Here is a 16,894-nt window from a genome sequence, read left to right on the forward strand (position 1 = left end):
CTTCAATTACCAGACTCTTTGCCATTAATTTTAACTGACAAAGCCTCATCAACTAATTTAGTTTCATGTTTTATACATAACGGTGGATTTTTATCATTCTGTATAAGTTTTTGCACATGTCCTTTGTCCCTTTGTGTTCTCCACAGTAATGTTTTTAGGCTGGATATTTTAATGTGTTGCAGAGTGGCTGGCTTTTCCTTTTTCTTCTCATGGTCAGCCAGCCATGGTCATGTGCTCTCTTATTTTTATCCCTTCTGCCTGTTTCTTGCTTCTCTGTGGTTTTCTTTTCCTGTTTTGTCCATAGTAGTATTGGTTGTCCTTCTGTCGTTCTTCTGGTTCTTCCATTCTCCTATCATTGTGCTGTATGTCTCCTTTCTTTTCTTCTTTCCCTTGTGTAATTATTTTACAAGGAACTGATGACCTCGCAGTTTGGTCCTTTCCCTCCCTCCTTTAAACCAAGCAATCATCTCTCCCACCCTTCCAGACTCAGCTCAATGGGAAGCAACTGAAGTCCTGCATTCCAGTCATCACTTCCCATTGTGGATCCACCTACTGGACAGAGCATTCCTGAACAGAAGCTACCAAAATGGATGGTCAGCAGGGCTAACTGGACACTGTTCAGCCAACTGGTGACCTTTGAACACCGTGACAGCATCCAGGAATGGATGGACTACATCACACAAGTGATGCAGCATGCCTCTGACTTAACCATCCCCAAGTCCTCAGGTCACCTTCAGAGGCAACCTGTACCTTGGTGGATCAGTGAGTGCCACCCAGCTATATGGGAAAGATGTGCAGCTTGAGGCAGGCAGGCCTTGAGGCCACAACAGAGCAACCTATTTCAACCTACCTGTAAAGACAGCTGTAGAGTTGTGGTTCTCAGCTAAAATGTCCTTAAACAATATATTAAAAACATATGCAGGAGTGCAACATCACCTGTACTGCACTAAATCAAAAATTACACTCTGCCTCTGCAGTAACCAGGGTGGCAGATGGTTAAAACCATGGATTTATGGTTGTACTTGCTCCACACCAAATGATACCAGCACGTGCTGCATTTGGATCCCAAATGGTCTTGCTGCTCATGGACAATTGATGAAAAGGCATTCCAGAGGCAGATGAGTTACAGTATGGTGCACAGGTGAATTCAGCGATGTGAGGAATTTTCATGCCTGACACACCAGGAGGAGTTGCCATTGAATTGTAAGTGGTGGTTCACCAGCCTCAGCACAGAGACTGGGTATGGGGCTGCTCCTATAAACACCTGTGGCCAGCCCAACCCCCCCCCCCCCCCAACCCCCCCGGTGGATAGTGTCAATGATCTTCAGATACGAAAGGCTTGCTGAACTGTATACTCCCCATCCATAGTCTAGCAGCGAATACACGAAAGACCTGTAAAACTGGAGCAGACATGCCCTGTCCACTCCCCAAGACCTGTATCTAAGGCCTTTTATGATATTCAGTGCCTAAAGAATCACTTCGAAAGGAAAGACTGTATGAAGTTGGGGAGGTGGACACGAAAGCACCATTGATGAAGTTGCTCTACAATACTATGTCGCCAAGTATGTCATATGCCTTATTGAAGTCAAAGAAAATACCAAGACAGTGATAGTGTCGTAGGTAAGCCTGCTGAATAGCTGCATCCTACAGAGTCAGGTTGTCTACAATGGACCAAAATCTCTGGAATCCCCACTGAGAGCAGCAAAGGAGTTGCCTGGTTTCTAAAAACCAGACCAGATGAAGGTTAACCATTCGCTCCAGGCTCTTTCTGACACAGCTAGTTAAGGTGATACTCCGGTAATTACTCTGACAGTTGTGGTTCTTTTGTGATTTGAGGAGAAAGATCAAAAACCCTATCTTCAAGAGTTGGAAAAGTTGCCTGTCTGCCATATCAAAATATGCAAGAGGAGGATTTCCTTTGACGCTGTTGGCAAATGTCGAAGCACGCATACTGAATTCGGCTGTGACCAGGTGCAGTACCATGAGGCTCAAACAGTGCCGATTCCCATATGGAGAATGGGCAGTTGTAAGACTCAGAATTGTCGGATCTGAAGTCCAATTTGCCCCTCTCTACAGTCACATGGTAGCAGCAAAACGCTGGAGCCTGGCTGGTATTCGCAGTTATTGCCGCAAAATGCACTGTTATCACCTGGGCATTGTTTGGACACACTCCTGTTTCAGCACTGCTACTGTTTATCAACAGCTGTGCTTACCGTAAATCATCCTGATGGCTTCCCATACCTTTGTGGAACACATTGAATGGTTGATGGAGTCCAGAAATGCTTGCCTTGACCTTTCCCTGACCACTTTAATTATGGGCTGACCCTCGGCTCTTGTGATTCTAAAGGTTTTGAAGCTGTGTATTGTTGGGCAGTGCTGTCTTTGACGCAGAATTAGATGCGATCTTGCGGGCACTGGAGCAGATGAGATGTGATTTGAGCACTAAATTCCTTGTTTGTTCCAATTCTCTGAGTGCCCTTCACTCCCAACAATGCTTGTACCCAGCAGATAAAGTAATTCAGAATATCCAGGAAACCTTCCTCCAACTACAACAGCTAGAGAAGGAGGTGTCTTTCTGCTGGGTGCAAGGGCACATGGATATTGTGGGGAAAGAAAGGGCAGATGTGGCAGCCAAGGAGATGTGTCACAATCCTCAGTTAGTTTGGTGTGCCATCTACCTGCATGTTCTTGCCTCGCTGTTGAGATAGAGAGTCTTACGTTGATGGGAGGATGAGTGACTGGAAGAGAGAGTCAGTAAGCTTCCTCTAGTAAAGGCTTATATCGTTCCAGCCACGTTGACGGGATGAGGTCCCTCTTATTCATCTTCATATAGTCCACAGCTGAATGGTGCATGAAGGCATTGCTTCTTGCTCCACTGAGAGGACCCTCCAATGTGTGGTGCTTGTGGCATGTAGATCACTGTGTGTGACATTTTATTGGACTGTTTTATTTTCAGATCAGGGGGTAGCAGAAGATTTGCTGACAGACCTGCCGTCTATTGTAAGTGACTTTCTAATGAATGTTGTTTGATTTTTAAAGTTTTGTAATTTGTCCAACATTTCTTTCCAAGATTTTAGAGAGATTGCAATAATGTGTTGGAAGGTGACTGTATTACCCATATTTTTTGTAGGTGGTCACATGTGCCTGTGCCATTTTTTTGGCTCCTCTGTCATTTAACTTGTGTTTTAATCTTTGGTATAGCACCTTTCATGCTTTCTCAATTGTCTTATGGCAAATGAGATAGAATGATTATGTTAGTGGATGTGAGATTGGGAGTGAGTGCATGGGTGTCATTTTGTAGGTTTTATCCTCACTTTGTGCAACAATTTTAGTGATTTTACTCATACTTATTCCTCCTAAAATATGCCATGATGCTGATAACATCGGCATTGAGCATGCATCAAGTAAAAATGCACTCTTACAAAGGTGTCAACAAGATGATCGTGGGTCACCACTGCACATTAATCACAAGCAAGTTTTTGATCAAAGAACACTTTCTGTCTTAAACTTGAATTATCCCAGAATGTTGTTCCATATGATATCATTAACTGAAAAGAAACAAAATATGTCAACTTAATGATTTGCCATCCCCAAGATTTGCAGTGATTCATAGCACAAATTTGACTACACTAAATTATTTTAGGAGTTCTAATTTTTTTTTTTTTTCCTGTTTACATTCTCATCAATATGGACTCGTTATTTCCTCATGATGTGTTACACTTATAACTGGTGTAGTCTGTTTAGATGTGCAGCACTGAAAAAGTTCTGTCTTTTTGAAACTGAGAGTTACAGTTTGCAGAAAACCCCTTAATAATACTTTTAAGAACATAATTTTCCATTTCTTCTATTTCTGTGTGTGTGTGTGTGTGTGTGTGTGTGTGTTTAGATTGATTACAGTACTAGTGCAGTCCATAGGAAGAACTAATTCTGCTTGTTGCATGTTAGATGGAAGGTCATTTACTCATATGAGAAACAGTAGGGGACCTAAGATTGAGCTTTCTGAAACCCTATAAGTTAGTTTTTCCCAGTCAGAAGAATCTCCCGTTTTTACATTGGTTGAATTATTAAGTGTAACGTACCACATTCTTTTACTTGGGTATTACCATCCACTGGTTTGCTATACCATCAGTCCCATAAAACCTCAGTTTATTTATGAGAATATTGTGACACACACAATCAGATGCCTTAGACAGGTGGCAGAAAATACAAACTGGTGCTATTTTGTTATTTAGCACTTTTAAAATTTGTCAAGTGAATCTGTAAACTCAACTGAAATCTAAACTGTAATTTACTGAGGATATTACTATTGTTCAAATGGGATACCATTCTAGAATACATGACATTCTCAGAAATTTTGGAAAATGATGTCATTAGTGAAATAAGTTGGTAGTTATTACAAAATTAGTAGTAAAATACATCAGTGAAAATTCTGTGAAAATAGTGAGAGTAGCAAACAGTAAAGCTATAACTGCTACCGAATCAAAACAATCAGCCAGTTATCCATAAGCTACCCTCCTATATCAAGTATACCAATCATTTCCTATACTGACTCTCCACAGCTCCTCTTTCTTTACCAGCTGGCACTCTGCTCATCACTGTTGATGCCATCTCCCTCTACTGTCTAACATTCTCATTGCCCATGGCCATGCCACTATTGAATGCCCTACTGACTCTAGACCTACACCTACTCCATGGTCACGATGACCGACTGTATCCTCACCCATTATTAATTCTCCTCTGAAGGCATCACCTACGAGCAGATTTGTGGTTCAGCAGTGGGCACCTATGTAGCACTGTTCTATGGTAATGTGTTTATGGGCCATCTAGAAGAATCCTTCCTGACAACCCAGAAACCCAAAGCCTCCATCTGGTCCAGATTCATTTGATGACATCTTCTTGATCTGGACCAAGGGTGAGGACACACTAGCCCCTTTCTTCCAGAACTTCAACAGCTTCTTCACCACTCACTTCAACTGGTCTTCCTCAGTCCAACAGGCTACCTTCCTCGATAACGACCTCTACCTCAAGGATGCTCTCTCAACCTTTGTCCGTATCAGACCTACCAACCACCAACAAGACTTCCATTTAGACAGCTGCCACCCCTTCCACAGCAAGAAGTCTCTTCCATACAACCTAGGCACTGGTGGCCATTGCATTTGTAGTGATGAGCAGTCCCTCTTCAAATATACCAGTGGTCTCACTGAGCTCTTCACAAGCCAAAATTACCCTACCAAATCTTGTCCAGAAACAGGTGTCCTATGCCTTGCTGCATCCCTCCACACTCCCCTTCCCCCTACCCCACATATATAGTGTGCGGCCATAAAGGAGCCAAAGGAGCACCCATCTCATGACTGAGTACCAGGTCTGAATCAACTAAATCACATTCTCTGCCAGGATTTCAGCTACCTCTCATCCTGCTCTGAAATGAGGAAAATCCCACCTCCCACTAGTCTCTTCACCCCTACCATATTGGTGTTCCCCTCAACCTACACGGTATCCTTATGCATCCTGACCCTTTGCCTTATGGCCCATATCCCTGCAATAGACATAGATGCAAGATCTATCGTATATATCCTCCCACTACCGCCTGCTCCATCCTTGCAAAGGTATCTCCTACACAAAGGCAGGGCCACCAGGGAAACCAGCCACGTGATCTACCATTGTAGCTGCAATCTCTGTGCTGAATTCTATGTGGGCATGGCAACTAACAGTCTGTCTGCCCACATGAGTGGCTATCATCAAAACTGTGACCAAGAGGCAGTTAGACTACCCAGTTGCAGAGCTTGCTGCCCAACATGATGTGCAGCCAATTAATGACAGCTTCGCAACATGTGGCTTCTGGATTCTTCCCACCAAAACCAGCACTTCTGAACTGGACCAATGGGTTCTCTTCCTGAAACCCATACTCTGCTCCCACAGCCTCCCTGGCCTCAAATTTTGTTTGTCTCTGTCTTCTACCAGCCTATCCCCTTCCCTGCTCTTGCTGCAATACTACAAATGCCTTCTATGCTGCAGGCACAGTTGTGTACTCCTTTTCCCTTCTCTGTTTATCTCTTTTCCTCATGCTTTGCCCCTATTCTCTCACCTTCGCAACAATCCCTCCCCCCAAATCTGTTGCTGCACCTAACAGCCATATTCTGCCCCCATTGTGCCCCTGCACACTCTCACTGGCAGCACTAGCTTCTTTCCCCACTCCCAACACTATCCTCCTAACCATTCCCCTGCCCAGCCCACACCTCGTCCTGCTGCCCACTCTGGCTAGAATGCTGGTAACCTCAGGCGCAACTGCAGTTGGGTCTTAGCATCTGGAGACGATGGTGGCCATGTGTGTGAGATTTGTCCTTCTGTGAATGAATGTCCGTGTATTTTATTCTCCTTTGAATATTTGTGTACACCTTTTTAACATGTCATCATAGCTATGATTATTATGTTACTGTTACCAGCAAACTGATATATGTCTCCCTGCATGACACTTTCTGGGAAGTTATTAATATAGTTCAGAATAGAAATGGACTCAATATACTTCCCTATGAGACTTCTGTGTTGGTATGTTTATCATCTAATAGGTGGTTATATATGCAACTGAGATTTCTATTGGTCTGTGAAACTTTTACGAGGGAGGATCGGAAATTAATGTACAGTAGTTTTTGAATCCCCTCATATTGTTGCTGGAATGTCGAAATTTCACAACAATATAGTTTGATGTTTGTGCTACAGTGGGTAGTTTTTGTTTTCATATGAAGTTCTAGTGAGAGAAGCATGAACTATGAAACAAACATGATGTACATGTCATTGTGAAGAGCAGTAAAGTGTAGTTCAATATTTGTGGGCCAAAGGCAATAAACTGAGTGAAATTCACCGGACATCCGTGGTGTGTAGGGGATGACAGTGGACTGTAGCAATGTCTCCAGGTGGTGTGCATTCTTCCAAGAGGCTATGTGAATCTTAGTGATTCTCTACATTCAGAGCAGCTTGTAACAGCTGCAGCCCCACAGAATGTTGTGCAACTGCAAACCTTATCACAGCAGTTTAACATTTCCTATAGTGTGGTGTATGATATTGTTCATGACACATTGTTATTTTATAAAGTTAGTGCTTGCTGGGTGCCTAAGAATCTGACAGACAATCCCAAGGACCAGCGAATCACGACAAGCTTGACTCACTTAACATGTTACCCCACAGAAGGGCATAATTTTCTGAAAGGAATGGTCATTCTTCATGTGTTGTGGGCGTACCACTACATTCCCCAAATCAAGCTGGCCTCAATGGAGTGGAAACATGCTGTTTCCTAGTATGGGGGAGAAAAAAATCAGTGCGACTGAGTCTGCTAGGAAAGTTTTTGTTGCTGAACAGGGGACACCGTGAATGCTGCAGCCTGCATTAAAACTTTAAGTTTCATCACTCCCTTCGTGACAAATGCGACAACAAACTTTTTCATGATAATGCTTGTCCCCATATTGCTGCCCCTGTTCATGAGAAAATCGCCAAATTTTGGTGGAAGATGTTGCAATATCCACTCTACAGTCCGGACTTTGCACTGTCATACTTAGATCTGTTTGGTCCTGAGAAAAAATTCCTGCCTGGCCGATGCTTTGTGACAGATGTGGAAGTTAAAATAGCAGTCTGCAGATAGCTGTACACCAACTGAATGGACTTCTACAAACAGGGGATGTTGAAACTGGTACCATGATGAGGAAAATGTTAGAACTTAGTTGACAGTGTAGAAAAGTAGGTACAAGATGGAAGTTCATTTGTGATTTTTCTTTTCTTACCTGTTAATTTTTTTGGTAATACAATTATTGTACGTTGCTTCCTTTGTACCTTTACTCTCTTCATGAGAGATAACTAAAACCACCTGTTTACTAGTGCTGTTATTTCTCGCCCCTCTTGTTTGTGCAGTAGCAGTTTATAATCTGCTATGCCAAAAAGCAAGACAAATAAAAAATATCCTTTACACAATCACCTTCATCCAGGGCCTCCGTTATGATTCCAGTAAATTCTGCTATTGCTGCGTATGTACTGTTACTTTGTATGAATCCAAATTGTGATTTAGTTAGCAAATTACATTTATTAAGGTAGTCTGTATGTCATGGTACTCTCTATTATCTTTTAAAATGAAGATAATAGTGCTGCTCGTCAATGTTTTCAGTATCATTCTTTTTGTATACTGGCAAAACTCAGACTAGCTTTGACCTTTATTTAAGCCTGAGGATTATTATTTTTATTTTTTATTTTTTTACCTATTTCCTACATTTCTGACTTCCTGCTCTGCAGCAGGTAAGAACACCATTGAGTTTAAGTAGCGTCTGCCATTTGATGTGTATGATTATGGGAAGATTTGCTGTAGTTTTGTTGCAATGTTGGTGAAGTAACTGTTTGTTAAATTGACCTGTTTCTATATATTTCAAATTAACACTCGTATATTTGTTATTTGTAGTAAAATTGTGCACCTCACAAGACACAGAAACGCCAGTTCAATGGGTACATCATCTGTGAGCCACAGCTGGAGACAGTCAATTCAAACAAATATTTGAGTGTAAAAATTTGCAGGTACTTGAAATGGAATGGTCACAAGTGCTCAGTTGTAGATAAAACAGGTCTGAGTCTTAATTGCATAAGTAAGATACTGGCAAAACACAATCAATCTACAAAGGAGATTGGTTGTAAGATATTTGTGTGACCCGATTAGGATATTTATCAAATATGGAAGACGTTTTAGTAGATGGTAATGGAGCTTTGAATGTGTGGTAAAGAGAGCAAATTTGTGCAGTTTTTTTCTCTGTATCTCCAGAATTCTTTAATAAATCAGCAGAGGTGTTACCTGTTCCAGTCACTTTGTTGTTGTTGCTAAAGCTATTTAAAGCATTGCTGAACATTGACCTAGAACCCAGTGGTCCAATCAATCCTTTCCCATACTACTTCCTTTATATTTATATAACTGAATCGTCTCTGACCTTTATTCAATCATACAGTTTTTCATTGTATTCTTTCCACTTATGTATTATATTTGCCCCCCCCTCTCCCCCCTTGAGTCGAGGACCTTGTCATTGGTGGGGAGTCTTGCGTGCCTCAGCAATACAGATGGCCGTACTGTAGGTGCAACCACAACAGAGGGGTATCTGTTGAGAGGCCAGACAAACGTGTGGTTCCTGAAGAGGGGCAGTAGCCTTTTCAGTAAATGCTGGGGCAACAGCCTGGATGATTGACTGATCTGGCCTTGTAACACTAACCAAAACGGCCTTGCTGTGCTGGTACTGCGAACAGCTGAAAGCAAGGGGAAATTACAGCCGTAGTTTTTACCGAGGGCATGCAGCTTTACTGTATGGTGAAATGATGGTGGCGGCCTCTTGGGTAAAATATTCTGGAGGTAAAATAGTCCCCCATTTGGATCTCTGGGCGGGGACTACTCAAGAGGATGTCATTATCAGAAGAAAGAAAACTGGCATTCTGCGAATCAGAGTGTGGAATGTCTGATCCCTTAATCGGGCAGGTAGGTTAAAGTTAGATATAGTGGGAAGTAGTGAAGTTCGGTGTCAGGGGGAACAAGATTTCTGGTCAGGTGAATACAAGCTTATAAAAACAAAATCAAATATGGGTAATGCAGGAGTAGGTTTAATAATGAATAAAAAAATAGGAGTGCGAGTAAGCTACTGCAAACAGCATAGTGAACGCATTATTGTGGCCAAGATAGACATGAAGCCCACACCTACTACAGTAGTACAAGTTTATATGCCAACTAGCTTTGCAGAGGATGAAGAAATTGAACAAATGTATGATGAGATAAAAGAAATTATTCAGATAGTGAAGAGAGACAAAAATTTAATAGTCATGGGTGACTGGAATTTGAGAGTAGGAAAAGGGAGAGAACGAAACATAGTAGGTGAATACAGATTGGTGGTAAGAAATGAAAGAGGAAGCCGTCTGGTAGATTTTTGCAGAGAGCATAACTTAATCATAGCTAACACTTGGTTAGGGTTGTATACATGGAAGAATCCTGGAGATACTAGAAGGTATCAGATAGATTATATAATGGTAAGACAGAGATTTAGGAACCAGGTTTTAAATTGAAAGACATTTCCAGGGGCAGATGTGGACTCTGACCACAATCTATTGGTTATGACCTGTACATTAAAACCGAAGAAACTGCAAAAAGGTGGGAATTTAAGGAGATGGGACCTGGATAAACTGAATAAACCAGAGGTTGTACAGAGTTTCAGGGAGAGCATAAGGGAACAATTGACAGGAATGGGGGAAAGAAACACAGTAGAAGAAGAATGGGTAGCTTTGAGGGATGAAGTAGTGAAGGCAGCAGATGATCAAGTAGGTAAAAAGACGAGGGCTAGTAGAAATCCTTGGGTAACAGAAGAAATATTGAATTTAATTGATGAAAGGAGAAAATATAAAACTGCAGTAAATGAAACAGGCAAAAAGGAATACAAATGTCTGAAAAATGAGATCAACAGGAAGTGCAAAATGGCTAAGCAGGGATGGCTACAGGACAAATGTAAGGATGTAGAGGCATATATCACTAGGGGTAAGATAGATACTGCCTACAGGAAAATTAAACAGACCTTTGGAGAAAAGAGACCCTTGTATGAATATCAAGAGCTCAGGTGGAAACTCAGTTCTAAGCAAAGAGGGGAAAGCAGAAAGGTGGAAGGAGTATATAGAGGGTCTATACAAGGGCGATGTACTTGAGGACAATATTATGGAAATGGAAGAGGATGTAGATGAACATGAAATGGGAGATAAGATACTGAGTGAAGAGTTTGACAGAGCACCGAAAGACCTGAGTCGAAACAAGGCCCCAGGAGTAGACAACATTCCATTAGAACTACTGATGGCCTTGGGAGAGTCAGACATGACAAAACTGTACCATCTGGTGAGTAAGATGTATGAGACAGGCGAAATACCTTCAGACTTCAAGAAGAATATAATAATTACAATCCCAAAGAAAGCAGGTGTTGACAGATGTGAAAATTACCGAACTATCAGTTTAATAAGTCACAGCTGCAAAATACTAACACGAATTCTTTACAGACGAATGGAAAAACTAGTAGAAGCCGACCTTGGGGAAGATCTGTTTGGATTCCGTAGAAATGTTGGAACACATGAGGCAATACTGTCCCTACGACTTATCTTAGAAGTTAGATTAAGGAAGGGCAAACCTACGTTTCTAGCATTTGTAGACTTAGAGAAAGCTTTTGACAATGTTGATTGGAATACTCTCTTTCAAATTCTAAAGGTGGCAGGGGTAAAATACAGGGAGCGAAAGGCTATTTACAATTTGGACAGAAACCAGATGGCAGTCATAAGAGTCGAGGGGCATGAAAGGGAAGCAGTGGTTGGGAAAGGGGGGAGACAGGTTTGTAGCCTCTCCTCGGTGTTATTCAATCTGTATATTGAGCAAGCAGTGAAGGAAACAAAAGAAAAATTCGGAGTAGGTACTAAAATCCATGGAGAAGAAATAAAAACTTTGAGGTTCGCCAATGACATTGTAATTCTGTCAGAGACAGCAAAGGACTTGGAAGAACAGTTGAATGGAATGCACAGTGTCTTGAAAGGAGGATATAAGATGAACATCAACAAAAGCAAAACAAGGATAACGGAATGTAGTCGAATTAAGTCGGGTGATGCTGATGGAATTAGATTAGGAAATGAGACACTTAAAGTAGTAAAGAAGTTTTGCTATTTGGGGAGCAAAATAACTGATGGTGGTTGAAGTAGAGAGGATATAAAATGTAGACTGGCAATGGCAAGGAAAGCGTTTCTAAAGAAGAGAAATTTGTTAACATGGAGTATAGATTTGTTTCTGAAAGTATTTGTGTGGAGTGTAGCCATGTATGGAAGTGAAACATGGACGTTAAATAGTTTGGACAAGAAGAGAATAGAAGCTTTCGAAATGTGGTGCTACAAAAGAATGCTGAGGGTTAGATGGGTAGATCACAGAACTAATGAGGAATTATTGAATAGAATTGGGGAGAAGAGGAGTTTGTGGCACAACTTGACAAGAAGAAGGGACCGGTTGGTAGGACATGTTCTGAGGCACCAGGGGATCACAAATTTAGCATTGGAATGCAACGTGGAGGGTAAAAATTGTAGAGGGAGACCAAGAGATGAATACACTAAGCAGATTCAGAAGGATGTAGGTTGCAGTAAGTACTGGGAGATGAAGCAGATTGCACAGGATAGAGTAGCATGGAGAACTGCATCAAACCAGTCTCAGGACTGAAGACAACAACAACAACAACAACAACAACAACACTATATTTGCAGAATGAAATAGAATGTTACCTTTTTCATCTCTAACTATTTTGTTACGAGTCCTTCATTTAAAATGTAGTGGTCTAATTTATGAGTACATCTTTTCTGTGTTTGCTTTTGTTGGTTTTTTCTCTTCCCCACTATCCCCTCCTTGCATCCTTCCCTAGCCCCTTGTGTTCTAAATCTAAACTCATACCCTGAAAACCATGATAAAGTGCGTGGAGTATGGTACTTTTGACCATATCAAATATTAGGTGCTCAGGGAGAATGACTACTTAAATGTATCTCTATGTGCCATAATTAATCTCGTCTGATCCTATCTTCATAGTCCTTATGGGAGTGGTACATTGAGGACTGTAGTATATTTCTATATTCTTCACTTAATACTAGCTGTTGAAACGTAGACATAGGTTTTCACAGGATAGCTGCTGTCGACCTTCAAGTGTCTAGTAGTTAACAGTACTGGGTAGAATTTCTGAAGCATAGTTTAGTAATGTCAAGGTTCCAAAATTTAAATAATCAGTGACATTTCCTTTTGTGAGTATGGTAATTCTTTTACTTTTTGTTAATTTCACTGGTTCTGGTAGTGTTCCGTATTTACACTAGTCACACACAAGATATTAACCAACATTTAGGGGAGATCCATTTGGATATAGAAAAGGAAAAAGGGAAGCTATAATGGTACTATGAATGATCTTAGAAAGAAGAATTGACATGAACAGGGAAACAAATGCTACACTCATTGACCTTCAGAGTGTGCAGAAAGGTTCAGGTTTTAGTTTGGGAAGGCCTCGTGAATATTTTTTAGATTTAAATTTTTTGTACTCGCATCACATCCATCAGCTCAGACAATTGCTTTCAAAAATCAAGCATCAATAATTAGTTTTACTTTTGGCACAGGTGTGTGTGTGTGTGTGTGTGTGTGTGTGTGTGTGTGTGTGTGTGTGTGTGAGGAATTATGAGTAGATTCCAGTGTCGTAAACCATACTTCATGCAGAATAAGTTTGGATGGTCTGCACACCGATCTGTGTTATAAACAGAATGGTTAGTCATGTCTGAAACACGTGACTTGAGTTCTTTAGGAATCACATAAAGACAAACTGACTTTGAAATGATAATTTTGTTATGTGACTTGTGGTCCTACTCGTTCTCAATTAGTAGTGTTTGCATCAATCCCAGGCTCTGAGACAAAAAAAACAGTCAATACTGCGTGGAGATGGCTGAGTGTAGCACTGCTAATGTATAGCAGTGTTCATGTATCTCATCCATCAAGCTCTGGCAGGCTAGTGTACTACTTAAGACTTCAAGTATGTTGGTATTTCAGTACAAGTTAAAGAATATTTACATAAGTAAACTGAGGGGACTTGGACAGTGGTTTTGGCTGCGGGGCACAGAAAGGTACTTTTGTGCCCAAATGTTACTACACAAAGCTCAATAAGCAATAATATTGACCTTAGAAATTAAAACTATTAGTTTCAAAAGCAAGATAGTGTGTCCATTTTACCTTTATAAATGTCGTATCAGCAGCACTATTAATTTTCCCTTCAGAAGGTAAGTAACGGTCAGAAATACAGTCTCATAGTTCATTAGTAATATACTTACTTACTTGGTTTACCAATGACATTATATTTCATACCTCTAGTACCTTGAGGAACTTGTCAGAGCAAATTTGAAAGCAAGCCTGAAAATCAACTGTATTAAGACAAATTATTTACAGTGTACACAACAAAGAGAAAATGCTACAGATCAGTAGTGCATTTGTAGAACTTGTATGAGTTTTTGTATTTAAGGCCATTTGAAGAGCAACTAGATGAACTGAAAAAGAATTAAGAAGCAAATGATGGTGCTGGGAGCCAAAAACATAATGAAAGGTAATGGGGGTGAATATTTTATGCAGTTTTTCCCTCCTGGACTCTTTAATCATAAGACCATATGTCTACTGTGCAAGACAAACTTCTTCTTTCATGATGTGTATTTTAGATAAGTGTACATTCATGAGCTAAAGCAAAACTCTGACTGATACTGTTCATCAGCTTCCTTTTGACACTTTTTCCTATTTGTGTTATCTTTTTGTCCATGGAGGTTCACCTGACTGGAGAACTCAAGAGCTGCTCCTTGGTACTCCATGCCACACTGGTGGCATCTGCTGCTGTGGTGGGATTTCTGGTAATGAATTTTGTCCTCCACAAGTAACCCAAAGGGTGCTTGAAACAAAGTAACACCAAATATAAAACAAATATAAAAACACACAAAAATGTTACACATAAAAAGACAATGAATTGGATAGATCAGTACTGTTAGCTGTAACATTGAGCATCAGATGGGCACTGGGAAGTGAGGGGGAGAAGACAAGCAGTGAAAGACTGAGGACTGTGCTGGTAAGAATGCATGTTTTGGCCTGGAATGGGAGCAGGAAAGGGGTAGGTTGGGAAGCAGTCACTGAAGGTACCACATTGTGTTGTGCAGCATACTTGTCAGTTAGGCTGTACAACAGTCTTGTGACCATTGTTGGGCAGTGGCTGTTCAAGCAAACATGCAGCATGTTAGTGGACATGCCCAGAAAGAATATCACACAATGGCTGCAGCTGAGTTGGCAGATTACATTGCTGCTTTCGCAGGTGACAGTGCCTTTGTTTCCCCCTGCAGGTCCGGGGTAAGAATAGGCCCGAGGTATTCCTGCCTGTCGTAAGAGGCGACTAAAAGGAGTTTCAAACATTTCGGCCTTCCATGTGATGGTCCCCCTTGGGGTTTGACCTCCATTTTTCAAAATTCTACAGAAGTACGAGCCTTTTGGGGAAGGAAGCCTTACGTGGTGTATCACTGGTCCTCAGTGCACTAAGACCTTGGCACTCAGCAGTGTAACGGCGTTGTAACCGCATCCACTATTCCTCATATTGGGCCTAAATGCCTGATGGGTTGCACAAGTTACGCCCATAGTGAGTCCCCATCTGCACCTACGATCATGATGGACTTTCCATGGCACCCGAAATCCAGCACGGTAGCCAGCCCGTTGTGGTGGGGTCGTCATGTACCTTCTAGGTTGTAGCCCCTGACAACACAGGGATCGTACTGCCGATACCTGAGCTGCACCCTCCCCACGTCGGCCAAGGAGTAGATGCCTGTCTCCTTGGGGCATCAGGACTCCCGGCAACGGTCATCCTGCCAGGTGGCCCTTACTGAGGCTGGGTGGCGCCCGTGGGCAGAGCCCCTGGTTGGAGTGGGTGGTATTGGGGCGGACATTTCGCAGATGAAACGTCAACATGTATCAGGTCGATCTGCGGCTGAGTCTTTTAAAAAGAAAGGTACTGTCTCTGGTTCTGGTTCTCTTGCCCTTTCCCCCTTGGCCATTCCCTGGGAGGAAGGACAGGCCCGCCGGCTTGGGGTGAAGTACTTCCCCCACTATTTAGTCTGTTCTCAGACCGATGGGGGGACGTTCGCCACCTCCAAGCCCATGTTCTTTGTCCAGCACATCGAGGACATGTTTGGGGAAATCGAGGCTCTCAGTAAAATGCGTTCGGGGTCTGATCTTATAAAGACCACCTCCGCCACAGTCGGTGACATGCGACCTTACGTCCCGCCTCCTATGCGCTGCTTTCGGTGTTTGCGCTTCGGGCACATGTCGTCACGGTGTGAGGCTGAGCCCCTTTGTGGCGATTGTGGACGTCCTCTTCGTGAGGAACATACGTGCACCCCACCACCTCGGTGCGTCAATTGTCCTGGCATCCACTCGCCTAGATCTTTAGACTGCCCCGCGTATCAGAAGGAGAAGAAGATTCAAGAATTAAAAACTTTGGACCGTCTCTCTTATTCTGAGGCCAGGAAGAAGTATAACCGCGTCCATCCCATGATGTTGACAACTTCGTTTGCCTCAGTTGTGTCCACTCCTTCCACAGTATCCTCACCCCTATACTGTCCCTCCTCCACCTCCTCACCCCATCCGGGGCTCTACCTCCGCCTCCCAAATCCATCCCTTCCAAATCCTCCTCCCTCGCGGCCCCTGCACCCTCTGCCCCAGGGGCCACCCTTCCTCCTCCTTCTCCTCCTCCTCCTCCTCCTCCTCCTCCTCCTCCTCCTCCACCGCCTGAGAAGCGATCCTCTTCTCAGGCATCCATCGGGGAAACGTTCCGGACCCCGGCTTCAGAGGTCCAGCGTTCCAAAACGGACCCCGCGCGTGAGGACGTTCTTCGGGTCCAGCCCACCTTCCCCGTGCCTCATTGGATTTTCAAGAAGGCCTCCAAGAAGAAGTCTTTATCCCCTTCTCCACCCCGGCGCATTTCGTATGATGCTCCATCCATGAGTCGCTGCTCCCGGCCATCCTCAGTTTCGCCGGGACGCTCTGCTGCCAGGCGCTCTGCTGGCCTGTCATCGGCGAATGATGCTACCCGTCCTATGCAACCCAGGAATGCGGCTGCAGCTGGCGACGACTTGATGGAACAGGATCCACCTCCCGCCGGTTGTAGCGTTGTTCCCTCGAAACCTGGCCCTCCGTGGCCGTCAAGGTGACCAGCTCTTCACCCGTTTCGTTCCCCCTTTTGTCTCACTAGAAATGGCTTTGTTACATTGGAACATAAGAGGTATTCGATCTAATCGGGAGGAATTAAAACTGCTCCTCCGCCTGCATTGTCCGCTC

The 16,894-nt window shown here is 42.8% G+C and overlaps 1 protein-coding gene across 5 annotated transcripts in view; it reads left to right on the forward strand.

Annotated features, from left to right (window-relative positions):
* The window catches only part of LOC126266879 (uncharacterized), a 268,806-nt gene that overhangs the window by 11,596 nt on the left and 240,316 nt on the right, over positions 1 to 16,894 (forward strand). For 2 of the 5 annotated variants that reach the window (XR_007548941.1, XM_049971537.1), the window contains exon 2: positions 2,957 to 3,000. The exons of the other annotated variants lie outside the window; for them this stretch is intronic. The gene's annotated coding sequence lies outside the window, so the exon portion shown is untranslated. The remainder of the gene's footprint in view (positions 1 to 2,956; positions 3,001 to 16,894) is intronic. 5 annotated transcript variants of the gene reach the window in all.

Source organism: Schistocerca gregaria, chromosome 4 (genome assembly GCF_023897955.1).
Source record: "Schistocerca gregaria isolate iqSchGreg1 chromosome 4, iqSchGreg1.2, whole genome shotgun sequence".
Taxonomy (NCBI): Eukaryota; Metazoa; Arthropoda; class Insecta; order Orthoptera; family Acrididae; genus Schistocerca; species Schistocerca gregaria.